We start from the raw sequence: 9561 nt of genomic DNA, 5'->3' as shown, positions 1-9561 counted from the left end.
AGTTCTGCACCCTCACAGGGAAATGAGTAAGTGAAGTTGTATAATAGCATTTATTCCTTAGGATAAACCACATGTGCTTTTGTTCACCATGATTCTCATTTCCTATTATTGAATAGATTCCTAAAGTATATCAAAGTCTCATATGAGTTATCATTTATCATGTTGGGGCAGTTATATTTCATATATTTATCAGTTTGTCCTCTACTCATTTATTGAAATTCATGACATAGTGTATTCTGTACTTTTTCAAAGACTGTAAGAGGATTCAACAACAATTTGATCTGTACTGGGTATATGTTGAGACAGTCTTGTCATTAGATATTTGCTTTTAGATACAAAAAGAAAATCCAAAAGGTCACTTGAAATATATTGGCATTTGAAGCATGGAGAGATTAAGGTATTACCATATTGCTGCAGCCTGACAAATCATTATGAATTAATTATCAAATTGGCTTTTAGTTACTGGTTGTTCGAAGGTCATACAGCAACTGAGATAAATCACGTTGTGTGCCTTCCCTCTTGTGTTTTCATTACTGAATTTCTCTAATTTCAGTTTACTAAATAAATTATGTTAGATAATCTAGAACGAAAAAAAATATGAAAACAAAAACATTCAAGTAAGTTCTGCTTTTATTTTCTTTACATTTCATCAGTGCTCATACTTGAATAATTGGAATGTGGTCATAATTTTCCATCTGCATTAAACATGTTTTAAAAATCTATCATTCTTCCAACACTTAATTAACAAATACACAATAGACAATTATTGGACTGCATCATTTTTTAAGTACTGAGCATAAGCCTATAAGTAAACCACTCTGCCCCCATCCAATTTGCATTCAGGTGGGCAATACACACACAACAAGCAAGACAGATAAACCAATTGTAAAATGCATTGTTGTTAAATGCTGAAGAGAAACAAAACAGTGAAGAGTGACATAAAAACAAGAATTAAAATTTTACAAAGTTTGACCAGGAAATAAGCTAACATTTAATATAAAACGAATACTTCAAGGTCTTGTGGAATTGACTGAGTTAGTTTCACAAATAATATCTGCTGCTGCTGCTGCTAAGTCGCTTCAGTCATGTGTGACTCTGTGCGACCCCATAGATGGCAGCCCACCAGGCTTCCCGGTCCCTGGGAATCTCCAGGCAAGAACACTGGAGTGGGTTTCCATTTCCTTCTCCCAAATAGTATCTAATTATATACATATTCAATATTGTTACATATAGTGTGTTTTGCAGTTTTCTTTATAATTATTTATCAGATTAAATGCTGTGATTTTTTTTTTTACCATGTCAATATTTCTGGAATTCCATACTGCTGCAAAATATTGCAATACTAAGTCACACAAACAAACAAAAAAGCAACATAATATACTTTAAGTTTTGTGATGATAAAATGGGCAAATACATATGTAACAGGTATTTACATGCTTGAGGTGCACATCTAAGATGTGTGGACTTTAAGTTAAATATATTCCATCTCAATTAAAAAAATAAAAACAACAACAATAATAGTACTACTACTACTATATCTTCATTATTACCCTCACTGTTTGAAGCTTTATTATCTCTAAGGCCTGTATGAGAGATTTTCCATACATTATTTTATTTAATAACTATTAAAAACTTTGATAGAGGAATATATATGTGAAACAACTTGCTGAAAATAAATACTGTGCACTACTGGAGATATACTAGTGAAAAATAATACAAGGTGATTCTCTTCACACACACATAATCTTAACTGTAGTGAGACAGATATTAAAAGTTTCATTAGTAAGTGGTTTTTTTTTTGTTAATTCGTTACTATTTTTCTTCTATGATTAGGACACATTTCCCTATGTTTTTCCCTTATCCCCAGAGTAAAAGGAAATAACCACCAATGGCAGTTATTCTCAAGCTTTTTAATCTGATGACACTTTAATATTCTTAAACTTATTCAGAATCCCAAGGAGATTTTGTTTATATGTATATACACTGATACTTAACACATAAGGATGAAAACAGATGTTTAAAATATCTACTTAGAACTTTATTTTAAAATAACACTATAATCATCATATGCTTAAAAAAAGAAGCTATTTTAGTAAAAAAAATTAAAAGCCAATATCTTCTAAAACAATAATTGTTTTATTACTGTTGAAAACAATGTATATATGGAAACAATGTTGTTTTCCATTTTTGTAAATTTCTTTGATGTGAGGTTTCTGGTTTCTTCTATCTGCTTCGGCACTGATCATCATTCAATATTTCACACTATGCAGCTTCTGGATAACTCCCTCTATACTCATAAAAGGAAGAGTGAAAAAACATCTTATTATTATTGAGAAAGTAGTTTTGACTTGATAGGGCTCCTGAAATGGCACCACATTGTAAGATCTGCTGTCCTAAGGAAAAAAAAAAAGATCCCCACATAACATGGGGAAGGAGAAAAGAAACTGCAAGAATCGTAAATCTAACAATGGAATCAAAAGGGAATTTATTTGCTGGGGATGTTACTAGTAATGTTAATCAAAATCTGGTGACTCAGTCATTATGGGAAATCTGTTACTAATCACCTCTATCGCCTAAGGTATATCAAATAAACACTGCAGAGACTTCTAATTTAAAATGAGAGATTTAAACTATATCCTCAAACTCCCTCTGCAACATGAATATTCTATCATTTTGCAAAATCAAGATATTCTTGGGGTTTCTTCCCACTGCCATCCTGAAGATTTTGCATAGCAGTGAAGGATAAATAAAGGAACAGGAATGTGTTTCGGAACATAATTGCCCTGCTCACACTTGAAATGCTGTTACAGAGAAAGCTTCTAAGATGAGCACTGCTCCTTAGGGAGCACAGACCTTTAACAGAAGAGGGGTGAGCATATTTTGAATTAATTATTGGTCCCCAGAACGATAGAATTTAAGCCAATTAACAACCAGAAGTAGTTACTAAGCCCTTTAACCTGAAAGGATGCTAACATAGCAGAGATTTCTCTGGCAGGTACAGTAAAGTAATGTGCCTGGGATCAACTGGAGTATAATTTGAGAGTTCTGTGGTCATAGTCTCTTTTGATACATGTTTAAACACAGCTTGTACTCCGTTATAAACTGCGCTTGACACAGTTGCTGGTTTACCTGAAAATCTTATTCTTTTCAGATATAGTTTTGTAACCATTTAGTGTTCTACCTACCACTTATTCCCATTTTGGGCTCTGTCCAATCAATTCAGCTTGATGCTTTGTAAATTATAAATGACAATGTAACTGTATCTCTAATATCTGTTTATAAAATAAGCAGCATATTTCAAGTGATAATGGAACTTTTGTATGTATGTTTTTTAAAAATTACTAGGGGTATCCTTTTCCTAATTGTTTTATTTATAAAATATCAAGGATTCTTTAGCTAGTTTGTCAGATCACTGCTTGTTTTTTTTTTCCTTCCAAAAAATAAAGTCTTAAGAATTTGGAATGACACTAAGTATCATTGTGTATTATATAGTCAAGTATAATCCTACATTTAGTTGTCTTGAAAAATATCCAGTGAAAAAAATATCTTTCTAAGCCATCTGTCTGTCAATTGTTCTTGCAATAAAAATGGCAAAACTGTTTACAAGAAACAATTGAATATATACTGATTCTGTTAATAAATGTAAAAAAACACACAATAAGAAACAATGGAAAAGCAGAAAATAGCAAGAAGATAAATGAAAAATAAATTGTGCTAAATGTGTAGGCTAACTAATTTCAATAGTATCAAAAACTTTTCTAATTAAACTTATTTTGTAATTATAGTATGATGCATAAAGTCAAATCATCATGCTATATACCTTAAATTTATACACTGCTCTATCTCAATTATATTTTTTTTTAATGAAAAGAAAACAAACAAAGAAAAAAAAGATCTACATGTCTGGTTCTCCATATTTTCAGTTTGTTTTATGACCCTAGCTGAGTCAAGCTTTCTTCAGTTTGTCAAATATTTACACAAATTTACTGAATATATTCATAATTGTTCCCCCTTTGACTTTTTTGGCTATTGTGAATGAGAATTTTCCTTCATAATTTGTAAGTAATTATTATGGACACATAGGGAAAATAGTTATTTAGAGAAAAATAAATTATTTTTATTTAGTTATGTCAGTAAACTATCAATTCTAATTTTTCATGCCTGTTTTAGTGCTTGGACACAAGCTATTACATAAATAAAAACTAAGAAGTATTTTCCTAAACAGTTACTTTTGTTGCTCGAATGAGTTACTTTTTTACTTAGCACCTCCAAAACTATGCTAGATAAGAAGGGATTTATAGGAAATGTTTCATTAGAGGTTAATTTTATTTTTTCTCCAAAATTTATTTTCTTAAAACTCAAGAAATATAGATATTCAGTTAAACATATCAAACTCCACAGAAGGTAATGAATGAATTAAATTCTCACTCCTTCCATTCCCCAGTCATTGACTTTTCTTTCATAAAAAGTCACCATTAAACTTTTTTTTGTCTTTTAAAATATTTTTATCAGTTTTTTTTTTCACTTCTTCAAAAAGAGAAAAAAAACTGTTCAAATTTAGTCTAGTTCACTCTGATTGCTTTCTATCACTCCGTGAATGTTCTAGAGGCAGCCAAATGTGATGTTACCCAGAGAAACTCTGAACCCAGGCCACAGATTCAAGTCATTTTCTCAATACCCTGTCCAGAGATGATATCTAATCTGTAGTATTCCTCCTCGACTTAGTTGTATGGACAGTTAAATGAGTTAGATGTGCGGGTGTGTGTGTTCAGTCGCTCAGTTGTGCCTGACTCTATGTGATCCTAGGGCTGTAGCCTGCCATGCTCCTGTGGGCATGGAATTTTCTAGGCAAGAATGCTGGAGTGGGTAGCCATTCCTTTCCCCGGGGGATCTTCCTGACTCAGGGATCAAACCTGCATCTCTTGCGTCTCCTGCATTGGCAGGTGGATTCATCACCACTAAAGTCACATGGGAGGCCCAAATGAATTACATGTACCTTAAATATGAGGCTTAAGTGAATTAACAGATATGTATAGAGATTGCCTGCAACAGAGTAAGCACTCAAAGAGCTAGCTATATTTAACAATCTTCAGAAATATTGTTGAAGTTTTATTTAATAAGTCTAGATCTCCATCTTATTCTCAATTAATTATTTCCACACACACATGTAAATATCTTCTTTCTACTGCCAAAAGGCCGCATCTTAGATTACCTTTCCTACCTGGACTACTCACATTCTAAATCATTTTTCTAGAAATAGAGTGTGTGTACTCACTAGAGGAGGTATGCAGGATAAACCACTGAAGTTTCTAAAGATAATTTTAAATTATATATTTACTTCATGTTTAAAAAGTTGGAAAATGAAGATCTTAATATTTGACAGAGGATTGTGACCCTGCCAACCACAAGCATCAGGAGAACTCCAATTAGGGAAGGAATACAAGGGGAAAATGTGCTGAATGGAAGTCTCTTGCCACTAAAGGGGTTTAATAATGAGACTCATAGAGGAATGTATGCATGATCAAAAGAATTTACAGATTATGTCAACTATTTTTTAAGACCAAATGTTACAAAACTGAGGGGTGTCTTTCAGACTTTTCTCATTACTGAGTGAAAGTGCAAACACAGTCTCCTGCTAACAGAAGAAATGCAGTTGTGTTTACCATGTTTGTTAAAATTGTAGAGGTTAGCAATTCTGTAGTGCAAGGGATAAGTCTCACCAAGAGAATACCACCTTCTTGATGATATCTCCCCTGCCAGCAAGTATCAAAGTCAATATTGACTGATGAGGGTATTGATCTTACAAGTAACAGAGAACGGAGGGGAAAAGACCAGACTGACATTTCTACTCCTGACATGAGTTCTACCCAGCCTCATTATTGTTCTTGTTGTTTGGCACTAAGTCATGTCTGACTCTTTGAGATGCCATGGACTGCAGCATGCCAGGCTTCTCTGTCCTCCACTATACCCCAGAGTTTTCTAAAATTCATGTCTACTGAGTAGATGACGCTATCTAACCATCTTATCCTCTGTTTCCTTCTTCTTGTGCTTTCAATCTTTCCCAGTATCACGGTCCTTTCCAAAGATGGTCATCTGAATTAAACTGGCCCATATCTGTCCATTTTAATTCACCAAGAAAAATAAATTTTAGTTCATTTTAGTTCACAAAGAAAAAGAAATGCAAAAAGGAAAATGATTGGCCAAGGAGGCTTTACAAACAGGTGACCATTATATCTACTACTGTGGGCAACACTCCCTTTGAAGAATTGGAGCAGCCCTCATAGTCAACAAAAGAGCCATAACACGGTACTTGGGTGCAACCTTAAAAATGATCTCCGTTCATTTCCAAGACAAATCATTCAACATCACAGTAATCCAAGTCTATGTCCCAACCACTGATTCTGAAAAAGATGAAGTTGACTGATTCTATGAAGATGTACAATACCAAAAAAAGAAAAAAAAAAAAAGATATCCTTTTCATTATAGGAGACTGGAATGCAAAAGTAGGAAGTCAAGAGATATCCAGAATAATAGGCAAGTTTTACCTTGGAGTACAAAATGAAATGGGGAAAGGGCTAATTGTTTTGTCAGGAGAATATGCTAGTCATAGCAAACACCCTTTTCCAGCAATCCAAGTGGTTACTCTACACATGGACATCACAAGCAGGTCAATACTGAAATCAGATTGATTATGATCTTTGCAGCTGAAGAAACAGAGATCTATTCCATTTCTCTCTTTATTTATTTATATCACTAAAAGCTTCTTTCTCATCATCACAGAAATTTTCCAAACAAATTTTTAAATAAAATTTTGCATTATAAGTAGAAAAGAATATAAAATAAATGTATGAAGTAGTATCAACTTATTAAAAAAAAAAAAAAAGCACAAAGTTAGAGTTGAGAATTCAGCTTTATTTAGGGCAAAATGAGGACTGCAGCCCAGGAGACAGCACCTCAGTTAGCTCTGAGAAACTGCTCCGAAGAGGCAGGGGAGAAGGCCAGCATATATGTGATTTTCATGAAGGAGGAATACATGCAATCAAGCACGTATTTTTCTAGAAGGTTTCTGCTAGTCACGAGAAGCAGTTGTCACCATAAAGAATTTTAGTGCTTTTAGATATTATGAGATATAAGAGGTATAAGAACTGAGCTCATAAAATTAGCTCCTGAAAATATCTATCTGAAATCCTGTCCTGCCAGTTTCCCCCTGAGCACAGACTGCTTCATTTCTCCTCTCCACCCTGAACTCCTTTCAGGCGGTATTGAAGGTCAGTAACTGCCACAGCACATGAATTAATTCTTGTAGAGGAAGATGGGAAGTACCAATTTGTAGTTGACAGTAGTACCACTGAAGTCTTATTTTCATTTAGATCTATAGCCCTTTATGGGCTATCATTTTCAGTAATGACAGATAATAAAGTCACATAGAGAAATTAATTTAACTTAAAACCACACATAGGAGCTATTGCATCACAAAGCATCTAATCAATATTTTCAAATTACAAAATAAATGTAATCAAATTTCTCTCACTAAAATTATTGAACAGCATTATGCCAGTGGGCTTCCCTGGTGGCTCAGTGGTAAAGAATTCACCTGCTAGTGCATGAGACATGGGCTCAATCCCTGGGTCAGGAAGTTCCCTTGGAGTAGGAAATGGCTATTCATGCCTCCTGGGAAATCTCATGGGCAGAGGAGCCTGGTGGGTTACAGTCCATTGAGCTGCAAAAGAGTCAGACAGACTTAGCGACTAAATAAACAAACAGCTACAGCAACGACAACAAAAACCAATTATACCATTAGTCATTATAATAGATATTTTTAAAACTTTGTTTAGTTCTTGTAGTCACATATTGTTCATGCTTTATAACGTAAATAGCATCACAATTAAGTCATATATATAAAATCTGTAAATAAATACAACAATAAGAAAGATGGATAGTCACTTTTTAGAAATGGAATGATCAAAAAGTTTGAAAAGAGGGTTCTAAACAAATTTACACTACCTGGAAAACTGCATTTCTATACATTAAATGATATGGATTCTCACTCCCTTTTCCTATAGTAAAGTCTAATATTTCTAAGAGCTGCATCTCAAAAGGAAAACTTTAAACTCAGCACCTCCTTGGTCATTCCCTGCCAAATTGCTTTCAGAAAATGGAGTATCTAATGAACAGAGGACAGCAGAAGGAAGAAGGGGCATCAACCTTCCACCTGGCTCACACATAAACAACTGTTTCATTTTCTAGAGCTACAGAACCCTGGTTTCTGAGTCTGCCAATGGAAAATGTGATTTACAGTATCCTTGCAGTATGGTGATAGTTTCAAGAGCAGACTTCTGGGCAGCTTCTGAGATAAAACACACATTTGTTTTGTTTTTCTTTCTTTGAACCAGGTGCCTTTATTACAGCATCATTCCAATGTTTCAAATTATGTTGATTATCAGCTTTAGTTTAGCATTGAGAGCATTTGTGTTTTTGTTGCAGTTATTGTCATGTCTTCAATAGAATTTTAGTAATAAAAAGAGAGAATAAGCAATTGGAGGCAGATAAAGGATTAGAGCACTGGGAATGTATATTAGTGCTTTATTGTTTCCTGTAAACATTTCCAGTATGTTTCTGCAAACTTAATTGTTCAAAGATATTTTCTTGAAGAAGCTTTCCCATATGAGATAATCCTAACTGCATTAAAATAATTAAAAAGTTATCCCAAACTGATTCATCTCAGTTAAGATTCAGAACATAAGTGACAAATTTTCCAGTGTAGACCTTTTTCTTTTAACTTCAGAAGTCACCAACGGTAGGGAAAACAATCACATCAGAAAAATCAAGATTTTACATAACACAATTCACCTTTTTAAAAACTCCATCTTACCTGCTTTAAGAGTTAATAAAGATGAAATATTTATATTTCAATGAGCATTTCTCCCTTCATCCCTTTTTATCTTTAATTTGGTCCTGTAGGGTGAAAGTTGCTTTGAGCTATGTTACTGATCTCTGAACTTCATAGAAAACTGATATTGCATAATCTCAATCAGAAATCTGCTTAAAAAAAAAAAAAAAAGAAATATATCCCAGGAGAAAAATCCAAATATCAGACCCCAGTTGGTCTGAAGAGTGATTCAATTAAAATTTGAGTTTTTCAGACATCTGAAACAGAATGGCCTGAACTATTTATCCATCATTTTCAGGTCCATCCTTAAGCAAAATAAGAAGTTTCTTTTAAGTAGCTTTTAATTTCCTCTTTTAGTGTTTTTTTTTTTCCTTCATCCAAGTGTCCATTCTTTTGCAGACCCCTTTTTAATATAGGTTTTCTCAAGGAGACACTAATTAGAACCCAGTTCCTCGTGAGAACATCAAATTAGAATTAATTTGGCATATATTTGAAACCCAATGTCACAATGCATTACTTTATTGATGCTATAAAATTTTAATAGGAAATGGGATTAAAACTCCCAAAGATTAACAATACCCTTAAAGTTGCAGTGCTTAAAACTGCCAGATACAGAGGTACAACCTTAAATCTTCTTTCTCAAAATCTAGAATATATTGTTATGTTATTTC

The 9561-nt window shown here is 33.5% G+C and overlaps 1 non-coding gene across 1 annotated transcript; it reads right to left on the bottom strand.

The window, feature by feature from the left end:
* Window positions 1-5607: 5607 nt before the first annotated feature.
* LOC122442811 lies at window positions 5608-5767 on the bottom strand. The gene has a single exon (XR_006269793.1). It is a non-coding gene; the product is annotated as a U1 spliceosomal RNA (small nuclear RNA).
* Window positions 5768-9561: the final 3794 nt, after the last annotated feature.

The sequence above is a fragment of the Cervus canadensis genome, chromosome 5 (assembly GCF_019320065.1).
Source record: "Cervus canadensis isolate Bull #8, Minnesota chromosome 5, ASM1932006v1, whole genome shotgun sequence".
Classification (NCBI taxonomy): domain Eukaryota; kingdom Metazoa; phylum Chordata; class Mammalia; order Artiodactyla; family Cervidae; genus Cervus; species Cervus canadensis.
Note: the sequence above shows the minus strand (reverse complement) of the source record. Positions and strands in the feature narration are given on the sequence as shown.